The sequence below is a fragment of the Orcinus orca genome, chromosome 20 (assembly GCF_937001465.1).
Source record: "Orcinus orca chromosome 20, mOrcOrc1.1, whole genome shotgun sequence".
Lineage (NCBI taxonomy): Eukaryota > Metazoa > Chordata > Mammalia > Artiodactyla > Delphinidae > Orcinus > Orcinus orca.
In genome coordinates, this window is record NC_064578.1 from 45,342,632 (window position 1) to 45,356,265 (window position 13,634).

General features: G+C 47.6%; 1 protein-coding gene across 15 annotated transcripts in view; it reads left to right on the forward strand.

Annotated features, from left to right (window-relative positions):
• Positions 1-13,634, forward strand: part of SIPA1L3 (signal induced proliferation associated 1 like 3) — a 237,901-nt gene that overhangs the window by 92,661 nt on the left and 131,606 nt on the right. For 14 of the 15 annotated variants that reach the window (XR_004479297.2, XR_004479296.2, XR_004479295.2 and 11 more), the window contains one exon: positions 3,360-3,426. The gene's annotated coding sequence lies outside the window, so the exon portion shown is untranslated. Of the gene's footprint in view, positions 1-3,359; positions 3,483-13,634 lie in introns of all 15 variants that reach the window. The other variant, XM_033413794.2, reaches the window with a different exon arrangement.

Below are 13,634 nucleotides of genomic sequence, written 5' to 3' on the forward strand. Positions count from 1 at the left end.
TACAGGAGCTTTATTGCAGGGGGCTCCTGATCATCCCAGGAATTTTTTTAATGGGAAGTCTGGTGATAAAGGAAAATGTTCTGGGTGCTTCTGGTTCCCTCCTGGCCTGCCAAGCATCTTGAAAATCAAAATTGTTAGTGTTTCATAGACCAGCTTTAGGGATTGCAACTACCCAAGGTGCTGTTTCTGATCTTTCAAAGAGTGTGTGTTTTTCTGTATTTGCTGATTCAATGTATAGTAACTGTTTCTAATTTTATTTTATGCTTTCCTAAGTGGCTTGGTCGTAAGCTCTGGGAATTGTCAAGAACCCTACTCACTTCTTCCCTTCTATGTTAGTTGAGAGTCATTCGGTTGCGTGAACAAATAGAAATTCAGGTCAGCCTGCATTAAGTATAAAAGGAAATGTTTGAACTCACAGCCTGGAACATTCTATGTGTAATGGCTTCAGGGCTGCCAGGACCCTGTTTTCTTCCATCTCTTGGCTGCAGTCCTTTGTTGGTTTTATGGTCAGATAGGCTCTGAGGCAGCTCCACATATATATGCAACCAATTTAGCAGCCCCAGAGATTTCCCCGTAATCCCAGCACATGTCCTGAGACTGTTTAGTGGACCTAATCAGCCTGGCTTTGGTTCCAGGGCCACCCTGAGCCATGTCTGAGGCTGGGGGCGGGGAAGAGGAGATGCGGTGGCTTTATTGGCCAGGCCTGGGTTTTGTGACACCACTCCCTCCCCTACCAACCCATGGATTGGGTCATTCCCACAGGAGTTCCATGGGCTGAGTGAGAAAGATGAGGTTCGGAGGGCCGACCTGGAAAGGGAAATGGATGCAGGATGAACCAAAACCACCAATGCTCAGGACCCCTTCCCATACGAAACTCACGAGGATCTGAATCTGCCACACACCCCCTAGTTGTTACGTTCCCTGGGCACATGCTCCACCTTTACCCTGTCTCAGGGCTAGCATAGGGGTTCTTAATCTCAGGTCCATGGACCCTTGAAGGGTCCTTGGATGGAATTTAGAGGATTGTGAAGTTGACTGGGAAAAAAATTATATCTTTATTTTCTCTACCATCTAACTAAAATTTAGCATTTCCATTCCTTCTGAACAAGGGCCCAAAACCACGTTGTATCAGCAACGCCTGTGACTTTGTCGCTGCTAGAGATCAGAACGTTTTCCATGGGCTTCCCTGGTGGAGTAGTGGTTGAGAGTCCGCCTGCCGATGCAGGGGACACGGGTTCGTGCCCCAGTCCGGGAAGATCCCACATGCCATGGAGCGGCTGGACCCGTGAGTCATGGCTACTGGACCGGCACATCTGGAGCCTGTGCTCCGCAACGGAAGAGGCCACAACAGTGAGAGGCCCGCGTACCGCAAAAAAAACAAAAAACAAAAAAACAACGTTTTCCATGTCACATTACAGTTGTTGTAGATATTACAAGGTACTGTTTACACTCATCTCTTTCTAAATTACTATAGTTATTGGACCCACCACTAAGATCTCATAATTTAAAGCATTCACAAAGAAGCACAAATATTACTGTATCTCAGGTTAGGTTTTGTTTTACAGATATTTTCTTTCGTTTTTTGTTTGTTTGTTTGTTTTTGCAGTACGCAGACCTCTCACTGTTGTGGCCTCTCCTGTTGCGGAGCACAGGCTCCGGACGCGCAGGCTCAGCGGCCATGGCTCACAGGCCCAGCCGCTCCGTGGCATGTGGAATTTTCCCGGACCGGGGCACGAACCCGTGTCCCCTGCATCGGCAGACGGACTCTCAACCACTGCGCCACCAGGGAAGCCCTGTTTTACAGATACTTTGATATCTGAATATAATCGATTTCCCTTGTAATCTTGTGTATTGTATTTTGTACATTTGAACACACGATTCTGAGAAGGAGCCCAAACCCTTCTTCACTAGGCTGTCAACAGGGGTCCCTGGCCTGAGAAAGGTAAAGAACCCCTTTTGGCTTCTCCAGAACCCCTAAGGGCAAGATTATTGAAGCTATCCTGATTCCTGGACTCTGGAAAGTAGGCCAGCTGCTTGCTAGGTTTCCTTCCTCTGAGGTCCCCTGGAGAAGCTGGCTGGCATTTGAGGTCGGCCTTGGCATGTGGACGGCATGTGGACATGGCAGCATTGGGGAAGGATGGGGAGAGGCCTTGCCAGCCTGCAGTTAGCCCTGTCTTCATTGACCGCCATGACCATGTGGCCTGGCCAGGTGGTCGGGAGCAGGCACTGGAGGCAGACTGCCTGGGTTCATCCCACCTGCAGCGTACTTTTGACTGGCTGGGCAGCCTCTAGGGTTACTGGGGGAGCGAAATGAGTCGGCACGTTCTGCTAGGATGGAGCCTGGCACATAGGGAGTGAGAATCATTGTTTAGCGTATAGGAACGTTCTAGGTTGTCCTCTCAGATCTCATCTCCCTGGCTTAGTAAGTGCCTGGCCTAAACCAAAATGTGATGGTGAGCAATGCAGACAGTAGCTTCTTGGCCTGGAGACATTCATTCATCCATGAAATACCCACTCAAATATGCACAACCATACTCAATATCCAAAAACATAAATTAATAATACAAAGTTACTGGGGCTTCCCTGGTGGCGCAGTGGTTGAGAGTCCGCCTGCCGATGCAGGGGACACGGATTCGTGCCCCGGTCCGGGAAGATCCCACATGCCGCGGAGCGGCTAGGCCCGTGAGCCGTGGCCGCTGAGCCTGCGCGTCCGGAGCCTGTGTTCCGCAACGGGAGAGGCCACAACAGTGAGAGGCCCGCGTACTGCCAAAAAAAAAAAAAATTAAAAAAAAAAAAAAAATACAAAGTTACAAGCCAGTGCTTTTTCTCTGCCACTCCTCTGCTCACAGTTGTCTGAAGGCAATGTCTTTATAATGGGCTTCCATCTGCCCCGTCACCTCCCCGCCCTTATGTCCCCCCCCTCCCCCCCTCTCCATCCCCCACCCCCGCCCTCCTGCCTCAGGTCCTGTGCAGTGGCCGTCCCTGTGCCTGGAAGGCTCTTTCCCAGATAGTCACCCAATTCGTGGTCTCCTGTCTTCAGGTCTCTGTCCTAGGCCTCTTCTGACCTCTCTGTGAAGCAGCAGCCCGTTGCTCTCCTCAGCCTACTTAGTCTCCATCAAGGTGCCGCCGCTCCCTGGCTGAGGATTGCGTTTGTTCAGTGTCTCCCTCCCCTGTTGGAGTGTCTGCCCCCTGAGGACAGCGACTTTGTCTTGGTCACAGGTGTACCCTCGGTGCCTGGCACGCAGCAGGCGTTCAATAAATATTTGTTGAGGGAGTGACTTCGTGAATGACAGGTGGATACTACAGCAGGAAGGCTCATGCGGGCCAAAGATGTAACCTCGTTTTTTTTCTCTCCGCAGATGCACAGTCTTTGACCTCGGCCCTCCTGGGACCCTCAAGGAGCACTAGTGTCCAGAACATACTAAGGTTGAGTACTGAGATTCGTGTGACTTTCATTTGCTTAAGTTTTACGGCTCATACATGTAAGCCTCTTTATTATTTAAAAAATTTTTTGTTTGAAAGAGTGCCAAGGGAAAGATGTGTGACTCCTTCCCTGTCCCTCCCAACACCCACAGTCTGACATCTTCCCTCCGAGGTCATTGCAGTCAGTAGTTGGGTGGGTGTCTGGCTGGACCTTTCTTCCTGCTCGTGAACATTCCTCCTTATCCAAATACACGCTCATTATTTTAATTTCTTACATAGAGAAAAAAGAAGCCGTGCTGGATGACACTTCTGCAGCATGTTTCCCACTGTCCCCAGTGGTAGTGTATCTTGAAGATCTTCGTTCATAGCATCCATCAGTGTATCACAGTCTTTTTTTTTAACTTTTCAATTTCCATTTTAAATTTTACACAGAGTGAAATTCACTTTTTGGTCTATGGTTCTTTGAGTTTAGGCAAATGCATGCCGTTGTGTGACTGCCACCACAGTTAAGATACAGAATGGCCCCATCACCCCATGTGTGGATGCGCTGTTTATCTGTAGGCTAAAAGTATAGTGTAGGTAGTTACACGAAATTAAACTATGTACACATGATAAGTACTTACCTGTAATATAAAGATTTTGAATGTGTTATAATTAGGTTTCTGGGTTTCTTGCTAGTGAGCACCCTCTTTGGTTTCTTTGGCCTCGACCAAGTAAAGAAAGGGGCCTCAGGGTGTGGGGCAGTCCAGGTGGTAGTGGGGCATTCCTAAACGAAGATGTCAACCCTTGTTGGCAGGATGCCACAAGGGGCTTGGGAGAGGGGGTGCTGTCTGATCCTTGAATCACCAAGAGACCCCAGTAGCGTGGCAAGTGGGAGAACAGAAGATTCTGGCGTCCAGGCTCTGGACGCAGATAGTGGTGTTGGCTGAGTTGCAGGGACCAGTCAGTCGAGTTTGGGAACTTAGTGCATCTAGACAGGGGGACTTCCCCAGCGGTCCAGTGGTTAGGACTCTGCACTCTCACTGTCAGGGAACTAAGATCCCGTAAGCCGTGTGGCGTGGCCAAAACCAAAAGTTAAAAAAAAAAATCTAGACAGTATCCTCTCCCTTGGCTGTTTCTTAGGTCCCTTCATGTTCCTTCATCCTGGCCTAAGGCTCTGCCCGGGTACCTGGAGCTTGTTTGTGGGACAGTCTCTTGGGGCCAGATTTCCATTAAGGGATGTTTCTTGGCACAATTCTGGTTTTTTTAAACATCTTTATTGGAGTATAATTGCTTTACAATGGTGTGTTAGTTTCTGCTTTATAACAAAGTGAGTCAGCTATACATATACATATATCCCCATAACTCCTCCCTCTTGCGTCTCCCTCCCACCCTCCCTATCCCACCCCTCTAGGTGGTCACAAAGCACCGAGCTGATCTCCCTGTGCTATGCGGCTGCTTCCCACTAGCTATTTTACATTTGGTAGTGTATATATGTCCATGCCACTCTCTCACTTCATCCCAGCTTACCCTTCCCCCTTCCCGTGTCCTCAAGTCCATTCTCTACGTCTGCATCTTTATTACTGTCCTGCCCCTAGGTTCTTCAGAACCTTTTTTTTTTTAAGATTCCATATATATGTGTTAGCATATGGTATTTCTGACTTCACTCTGTATGACAGTCTCTAGGTCCATCCACCTCACTACAAATAACTCAATTTCGTTTCTTTTTATGGCTGAGTAATATTCCATTGTATATATGTGCCACATCTTCTTTATCCATTCATCTGTCGATGGACACTTAGGTTGCTTCCATGTCCTGGCTATTGTAAATAGAGCTGCAGTGAACATTCTGGTACATGACTCTTTTTGAATTATCGTTTTCTCAGGGTATATGCCCAGCAGTGGGATTGCTGGGTCATATGGTAGTTCTATTTTTGGTATTTTAAGGAACCTCCATACTGTTCTCCATAGTGGCTGTATCAATTTACATTCCCACCAACAGTGCAAGAGGGTTCCCTTTTCTCCACACCCTCTCCAGCATTTATTGTTTGTAGACTTTTTGATGATGGCCATACAATTCTGTATTAACTTTTTTATTTTAAAGGAATTTTAGATTTAAAAAAAGTGACAAAAATAGTACAGAGAGTTCACATTATCTACCCTTCACCCAGCATCCCCAAATGCTACCATCTTATACAATTGTAGTACAACTATTAAAACTAGGAAATGACCACTGGTCTAGTACTATGAACTAAGTTATAGACTTCAGTCATATTTCAACTAGTTTTTCTACGATGTCCTTTCTCTTTTCCAAGACCCTATCCAGGATCCTTACTGCATTTAGTTGTCATGTCTCTTTAATCCTCCTCCAATCCGCATCGGTTCCTCAGTCTTTCCTTGTCTTTTATGACCGTGACACTCTGGAAGAGAGCTGTCCTGCTATTTTGTGGATTGTCTCAGTTTGGCTTTGTCTGATGTTTCCTCATGACAGGGCTGAGCTTATGCATTATTTGGCAGAGGTGAGGGGCCCGCCTCGGTGCACGGCACCAGCGGGTCCACGTGTCTCATCACTGGTGCTGTTAACCTGGATCACTTCATCCAGGTGCTGTCTGCTGGGTTACTCCACTGCCCAGTGTCTGCTGGGTTACTCCAGCAGGTGCTGTCTGCTGGGTTACTCCACTGCCCAGTAACTGGTTTTTCCCTTTGCAATTGATAGTTATCTCGGGGGAGGTGCTCTGAGACTACACTTGTTTCTCCTTGAACTTGCATGTGCTCATTTTGGCATGCATTGGTAGGGTGAATCTTGCCTGCAACAGTTATCACTGTGGTATCTCCCTAATGGTGAATTTTGTACGTCCCTCATTTCTTCTACATTTATGAATTGTCCACATAATTGGTTCTGTTAAGGGAGACCTGTCCCTTCTCCCTCATTTATTTCAGTTATTCGGTTATTAGCATATATCTGTGTGGCGTCATAGATACTCATTTTAATCTAGCTCGTCCCTTTTTAATGCGATAAAAGGTTCCAGTTTCTGAGTGAATTCCTAGTATTGCCTCTTAAACCGCAGGAGGACCGGCGTCATTCCTACATGGTAACGAGCGCCTTAGGGACTGGAAAGCAGGAGACAGGGTTTCATTTGTTCCTTCATTCATTTCTTTCCTTCACTCAACAAAGGCCTCTGAGCACCTACTGTTATGGTCCAGGCGCTGGGGATTCAGGAATGAACAAAACAAACATAATCCTTTCCCTACAGGAACTGACATCCTACTGGAGGATAAAACAATAAGCAGACAAACGAGTAAATGTGGGGATAAGTACTACAAGGATCAGTAAAGCAGGAAAGAGGACTGACTGGGAGCAACAGTGATTTTATTTTATTTTAATTTTTATTTTTTTTGGCCACACCGTGCGGCATGTGGGATCTTAGTTCCCCAACCAGGGATCGAACCTATGCCCCCGGCATTGGGAGCACGGAGTCTTAACCAATGGACCACCAGGGAAGTCCAAGGGGGTGATTTTAGACCAGGTGATCCAGGAAGGCCTCTCTGAGGAGGCCCTGAAGGGAAGGAACAAGGCAGGACCCCGACCTAATTCTTCCATCTGCCAGCCAGGAGAGCTAAACGAATTCTCTCACTTCTGAACAGGGTTTCAGGAATTGTGGCAAACAGGAAAACGTGTTACCTCTCTGAGGGGCAGCCCCTACTGAGCTCTAGCCCATTTGTTGCCCTGGGGAAATGCCAAGTCTTGCCAGATCTGCTGATTTTTTTTCCCCGATAGAAGACAGAAATGAGGAATTCTTGCTTGTCCATCGAACCCAAATTATGCTACATCAGCTAACTTTCAGGGATATGTGGATGAATATCTTTTGTTCATTTTCACTGTATTTATTTATTTACTTATTTATCTATTTATTTATTTTAAATATTTATTTATTGGGCTGTGCCAGGTCTTAGTTGCGGCACGCACGATCTAGTTCCCCAACCAGGGATCGAACCCAGGCCCCCCGCATTGGAAGCGTGGAGTCTTAGCCACTGGACCACCAGGGAATTCCCTCATTGTATTTATTCATTAAGTTACCTTTGGAACAAAAGATACCAGTTTTTTGTTTTGGTAGGAATGTAGATTTTGTTTTACATATATGTATATATATTCAAGTTTAAAAGTGAGTTGATTTAAGGGAACTATTAAGTAAGTAATTGTACAGCTGAGACATAGATGCAGTTGAAAAGGAAAGGTGAAGCACAGCTAGTGAGGTTTGGTAAATGCTGTCCTGTCTTGACCTTCCACTCTTTCTCCTCTGGATCAGGGGTTCTCAGCCGGGGACCTGAACTGAGGCTGGCAAACGATGACCGTGGACATGTGCCCTGAGGCATTTGTGTCATGATGGGTGTATCAGCCGGGAATGCTTTCAGCGGCAAAAACAGAAAACCCAGCTCACAGCAGCTTAAACAAATGAGGCTCAATTTCTCTCCCATAACAACAAACCCAGAGGTACTTGGCTGCCGATGTCAGTTCAGAGGCTGAGGGACGTCCGGGCTGGGGCCTCCTTGATTCCCTTGGCCTTTCCCTCATGGTTGCAAGGTTGCTGCTTGCAGCTACAACTGGAACAAGGAAGGGGGAGAGTCAACTCCAAGCAGTGTGGTTTTCTTTCAGTTCTGAACCACTTCAGCAATCCCAGAATCCCCCTCCCCAGAAGATTCCACTTACATCTCATTGACCAGAAATGGGTCACATAGCCTCTCCCTATTCCAAGGAAGGTGAGAAATGTTGTTTGGCTTTTCAGCCTCTCCTGAGGAGGAAGCCAGAGAAAAAGGGAACTGAGAGTGTCAGTTGGGTTATCCAGCCAACAGTGTCTGGCTCCACAGGGGAACAAAAACAATAATAATGAACATTAATGGGTGCAGACTCTATGCCGAGCCCTGCTGTAAGCACTTTACGTGCATGATCTCATTCAGTCCTTCCACCCACCCTATGATGTCACTGCTGTGATCTCTCCATAGTAATGACTTGGAAACTGAGGCAGAGAGTGGTGACGCCCTTTATCAAGCAGAGGAGCCAGGGTGGGAACCTTTGCAGTGTCTCCAGAGCCCTCGCTCTTGGCCACTACACTTTGTTGCTTCGTAAGAGGTCCTGGGGTCCCAGACTGCTAGCTATCTGACCTCAGTTTAAATTCATCTAGGAAGGGAGGGACAGGGCAGCATATTTTGCTTTAGGGAAGTTTTGATCATTAAAAAGCTTCCTTGTGAATCACATCCGTTCTGTGTAACTGTCTCTCACTGGTTCTGGTCCAGTCCTGATGAAGGGCACCAGCCACACATCTTCCTCCTGGCAGCCCTTGGTGGCTTGCAGATGGCAGAGTCTTCTCCTGGCCTCCTTTTCCAAACACACTGTACCTGTGCTTTTAACTCTTCTTCCCAGAATGACGCTTCCAGCCTTCTTTCCTTTCTTGGGGTTCTGTTGGTTGATTCAACACACATTTACTTTGCGCCCCCTCGGTGCCCATCCCTGTAGTGTAGTGGTGTGGGTGAGACGGCCTCATGGCTGAGCGGACCCTGTACTTGGGGGGCTCCTCGTCCAGGGAGGGAGCAGGCCCTCAGACAGTGACAGCCCAGGGTGGTCAGGGCTGTATGCGGGAACCCCAGGGGCTGATGAGAGCCCACAGGAAGTGCCCAGGCAAGCCTGGGGGTCAGGGAGGTCTCCTGGAAGCAGCTTTGGGCTTTGAAGGAAGAAGAGAGATTTGTCAAGGAGCAATTTCCCCCCTCTTCTCCACCTCCCCTTTCTTCAGTGAAACTCTTTCACTGCAGCTCTCCTTGCTGAATCTCCACCCCCTTCCTCTGTAAGATGGAGGATTTGGACTTGGGTTTCCATCCGCCCATCCAGCAAACATATCCCATTTGAGCACTAGGCTTACAGGGATACCCTCTTGGATAGAGAGTATTTGGGGAAAGCTCTGTCATGAGAGTCATGAGAGTCCTAAGAGGGAAAGCCACAGGGCCATGGGAACTCTGAGGAGACACCTGACACTGGCTTGGGGCTTCAGGGCCAGCTTCTTGAAGGCTGCGAAATCAATCACAACGGGCTGACACGGTGGCCGAGAGCACAGAGTCCAGCTAACCTGGGGTCTAGTCTTAGCTTGATCACTGACGAGCCCCAAGTAGGGAGCCTAACTCTGGGAGCTTCTGTTTCCTCCTAAGGTTGTTTCGGGAATTACAACGTGACTGCGAATCTCAAGTACTTAGTGCCTGGCCGAAGTAGTCATATAACAGATGAGATGGCGCTGGTGGCCACTTAGATTCATTAGCCTTTACCGCATGTCAGAAGTTAGGCAGCCTGGTCACCAGCCTGGAAGAGAATAATAAGCACTCACTGCTGCTGTTAGGATTATTTATTCAGCAAATAGGAGTGTTTACCTCGTGCCCAGCCCTGAGCTAGCATGGTGCCTGGATATAGCTGGACTGTGCTCTGGAAACAGGGCTTGTACAACTGAGGCCTGGGCCAGAAATTTTACGGGAGAAGAGAGGAGTTTCCTTGGTGGTATTGGAAACCCATAGCTTCCGGTCTCCCAGTCCCCTTTCCAATTAGTCCCCAGGCCTTTCACATTGGCCTCCAGCGTGTGGGCTGCCCTTGACCTCTGTGGCCAGAACGCATGGATGCTCTCTCTGCTCAACCCATCAGCCGAGTCCCAAATTAGACCTGACAGTGTGATTTATTCTCTGGGATGGAGCTGGGAGGGCAGAGCCCCAGTGGGTGATTCCGAGGGAAGGTTGTCAGCCCGAATTAGCCCAGGCCCTTCATGCAGCCTTGCTGTTTCAGCTTCCCCTAACTAATAGGGTTTTCCCAGGGTGTTGCTGGCTTCTGAGCAGCCTCTTCCCAATTCCCAGGGGCTGAGACTTGGCTGTGATCCCTTAGGAGCTGTGTTTGATGAGCGCCGCGAGGCCTCGGGCTCTGTCTGAAGGGAGTAGGGGCTCTGGGTCCTTTCATCTGCCTCATCAGGCACTGAAAGTGGCGATTCCCCGGGGAGTAGTTATGCAGTCTGCCCCTCTCGCCCTGAGTTCAGAACTGCCAGCTGAAGGCCACCGCCTTGCTCCTCACCTCCCAATCTGTAATCACAGTTGTGTCTGCCTTCATTCATTCACACAGAATGCCAGTGAGAGGCAAGATTCCGCTGCAGGAGCAAATTAACCCTGAAATCCTAGAGGTTGAACACAGCAAATGTCTATTTCTTACTCATGACCCAAGTCAGCTCAGCTGGGGGCTTTGCCTTGAACCTCAGGGACCCAGGATGGGGTGGGGGGGTGGGGTGGGCTCCCCTGTCTTGTAGCATCACAACTGGAACACACAGTCTCCAGGGTCACCACGGCAGTACAGGGGAACTAGAGGGTCACACCGCAGCACTTAGATGCCAAGGCCAGAGTGACGCAGGCCACCTCTGCTCACACCCAGAACTAGCCGTGTGGCCTTGCCTAACTAACTGCAAGGGGCTGGGATGTGGGAGCATGTGGGTATTCAGTGAGCAGTAAATATCCTGGCCACAATAGGCAAGTGTGGTATTTATTAAGCACCTACTGTGTGCCGGGTTTTCTAAGAGGGCTCTGGAAGTACAGAGGTTCGGTGGAGGAAACAGAACCTCAGTAAGAATTCATAGAAGCCGCTGTGTCATTACATCTGCACTAAGTGCCCTGATGGAAGAGCCATGACAGCCTATCCGGGGGAACCTGACATGTTTCGAGAGGTCAGGAGATGTCTCTCATAAGGACTGCCGTTTGAGGGGAGGCCTGAAGGATGTGTAGACCTTAATGGATGGGGGCAGCAGTCCCAGTAGAGGGAACAGCATCAGCGGAGTTCTGGAGCTGGGAAGGAGCTTGGTTCTGGGAAGGAACTGGAAGGTGGCCAGCAACACTGTAGGATACGGAGTTGGGGAGAGGAAGCTGGGGGCAGACCATGCAGGGTATGCGTGGCTGTAAGGAGGAGTTTGGTATTTGTTAACACCTACCTTTTGGAGCTGTTGAAAGAATCAAATGAGCTCAATCATTCTTTCAGCAAATGCTGAGTTTCAGCTCTTTGGCAGACAGTGTTTCAGGTCCGAGGGACGTAACTATGGACAAGACGGACAAACGTCCCTGCTCTCACGGAGCTGGCGTTCTTGAAGGGGAGACAGATAAGAAACCAGAAGAGAAACAAATAATATAATTGTACTTCGTGAAAAAACTTCTGAGCAATGAAATAGGGTCATTTAATAGAGAGCATTTAGTTTGGATTCTTTGGGCTATAAGTAGTAGCAAACCCCATTTGTGCTGGCTTAAGCTGTCAGGAAATGTGTGGGCTCCCCAAGTCCAAGTGTTTTGGGGCTGCCTTCTGGGCTGGTGATTGGGCAGCTCAACATGGATGGCGTGGTGGAGAACCCAGGTTCATTCTGCAGCAGCTGGGCTGTCCATGATGCACTTTTACCTTAAGACAGGCCCCTTCCATGATCATTGGGTGGCAGTTGGGACATTGCAGGGAGTCTCAGGGGTGGGAACAGAAGCTTTTTCAAACTCTGTGCGCCCCAAGGATCTCTGTAGTCCACCTTTGTAGGCAGTGAATTTATAGGGCCAGTGGGAGAGCAGGGAGGAGGCTTCTGCCATAGTCCAGACGGGAGACGGTGGAGGACAGAACCAGGATGGGAGGGAGTGGAGGGTGAGGAGGGGGGCAGGTTAGGAGGTAGAATGGCCAGGACTTGCTAACAACATGGCTGCTGGAAAGAAAGGATGCTGAGCACACACGCGCGCGTGCACTAGCACGCACACACACACACACACACGCACACAGAGATATCTGTCCACCTTGTACTGTGTCCTCCTCTTGTAAAAGGCTTGGTACACATTTGCATAGTACAGGCTCTGAGAAATCTTGCAGGGAAGAAACCTGCTTCTTTGACTACGGAACCTTTTTATTTTCTGAAAGGCACTTAGTAACATGTTCTGCAGAAAAATTTGAAAATTTTTGCTTTAATAATAATTCTCATCTTTGTGGCATATTAGAGTCACGTGGGGAGCTTTAAGAAACCCCAAGGCCTGGGCCCCACCCCAGAACATTTCACTAGAGTCACCAAGGGTAGGACCAGGCGTGGGATGGGTTTTTTTTTAAAAGCTCCCCAGATGTTTCCAGGGTGCGGCTGAGGGTGGGAACTGTTGCTTTACTGTGCCCTTCGGTGAGCTTCACGTTATAAAGCTGTGTTGTTTATATGCATGTCTGATTATCAAAGTAATACTTGCTTGTTGTTTAAAAAAAAGAAATCAAAGGACCCAGACTCTGCCAAGATAATCACTTTTTCAAGCCTGGAGTGTTCCTTCCAGATTTAAAAAATATATATTTGCACTAAAAAAAAAAAGACTGTGTGTATCCCAAGACAAGATGATTCCCCATCTTTCCAAAGAGAAAATTTTTTTTTACGTTTTGGGGTCTGCTTGAAATGTTTAGGGATATTGACGACATAATCAGCTGCCTGTCTGTATTTTTCAATTTATTAATTTTGTGACACATTTAGAATCATGACATCAAAAATGTTGAATTCAAAATGTGGCTCAGATCCTCTCACATCATAAAATGTTACACTCTTCACAGGCCTCCTTATCATCATTAGAGCCCCTTTTCTGAGTCATCTACCCATATTTCCAGAATACATCATTTCCACCTCCATCTGAAGTGCTTGTGATGCGACACTTCTTGAATCTGTGTATTAAGTTGTTGCTGGAAACTGTATCCCAAGTAGTCATATATCATTAGACAACTTTTTAAAATTCCCTTTTTAGTTGTATATTGGTGATCTCTAAAGTGTAGCCAATAACTTTTACTATGTTACATTAAGGAAAAAAAAACACTTTTTTTTTTTAAGACAGTTACTGAAAATGAATAAATGAAAAAATGGGAACATTTAAAAGCAGTTACATAAGCACTCATTTTTGAGTCAATCAGACTAATGATTCTGATATGAATAATAAATGACAGTTTAGGAAAATTCAGTTTCATCCCACACAGCAGCACTTTGCCTCAAGATAGTTTTCAGTCTTACTTTCCACAGCCTTTTTTCAGTTTTCAAAATTCTAGTTAATTAAATGAATGTTGCTTACAATTATTTGTCCCTATCTTGCTCTCTATCTTTAAAGGGCCTCTTTAAGTGACTTATAACACTTGGAATCGTGAGGTCAAGCCCTCGGGAACAGTTCCTGAGTCTATTATAATATATGCCTCC